This window comes from Egretta garzetta, unplaced genomic scaffold (genome assembly GCF_000687185.1).
Source record: "Egretta garzetta isolate BGI_Z169 unplaced genomic scaffold, ASM68718v1 scaffold481, whole genome shotgun sequence".
Taxonomy (NCBI): Eukaryota; Metazoa; Chordata; class Aves; order Pelecaniformes; family Ardeidae; genus Egretta; species Egretta garzetta.
The window spans coordinates 476,021-477,063 of NW_009258681.1; the positions used below are offsets into that span (position 1 = coordinate 476,021).

General features: G+C 56.6%; 1 protein-coding gene across 1 annotated transcript in view; it reads left to right on the forward strand.

The window, feature by feature from the left end:
- ZMAT4 (zinc finger matrin-type 4) overlaps nt 1–1,043 on the forward strand; it is a 103,774-nt gene that overhangs the window by 100,977 nt on the left and 1,754 nt on the right. The gene's annotated exons all lie outside the window — the stretch shown is intronic.

The window sequence follows — 1,043 nt, forward strand, 5'->3', positions numbered from 1 at the left end:
CCCGCAAGGATCGGGGGGGGCAAGGTACCACGGGTCATTTTCTCCTCTCTCACCTGCAGATTAATTTCAGAGGCCGATACTGTTCTGTTCACCTTCCTAACAAAAAACTGGTTTGGTTTTTGGCCGGTTAGCCAGGGCAGGCCTGGTCCTTGGCGCTGACAAATGTCTCTCCACCGTATTTTTGCGTACTTGTGGCAGCTGAAGCGCTCGGTGTTTAGGAGGAGGCTTTCTTGTTTGATCCAGGATAAAACCAGCACACGCTTGGCAGCGCTTCCTGCAGAACGTGTTCGAGGTTTTTACTTCTGTGCAGGACCCTTCGAGTCGCCTCTGTTTTTCCCATGGACTTCTCTGGGGTCAAGGCTTCGATAGGCTTTTGAATTGCGGGTTCGGCTTTGCAGCCGTTCTGCAAAGGGGCTCAGGGCATGGCACCCGGGCGAGGGCGGCTGGACGTAAACCCGAGCCTCCCAAAAAGTCTGGCAGAGGCGACGGGCCCGATGGCTCACCGGCGCGTCTGCGGAATGACAAATCGTGTCTCGTAGTTACAGCTCGGGGAGAGGGAGAGGAGGAAAAACGTATCTGGGTTAGAACTCTCGTACCTTTCAGGGTGGCGGCGAATTTTAAACAGAAACCCGGCTGGAGAAGGTGTCCAGCCTGGGAAGCACAACCTGACCGTTTTTCCTTTCGAGGATGCGGTGGCAAAGCAGCCGCAGGTGGGGAAAGCGCCGTGAGTTGGGTCACGGTATCGTGAGCGTTTCCATGCCAGTGTTTGCCTGCTTCCCTGAGGCACAAACCCACCTTTGCTTTGCAAAGACGATGGAAATCCACTTTTTCTTCTGCATGGACCTTTAAAAAAAAAAAAAAAACAAAAAAGGAATTGCTCTCTGCTGTGGGAGAGCAGCAGGAACGGAGCAGGAGGAATTGGCGCAGCCGCCCGGTCGGGTGCGTTTCCCAGGAGGGTGCCACGTCGTGGGGGTGGGACCCCTGCCCGGGCTGCGGTGCCACGCCAGCCGGCCCCCAAGCCGCCGTGCCAGGACAGCACGCGC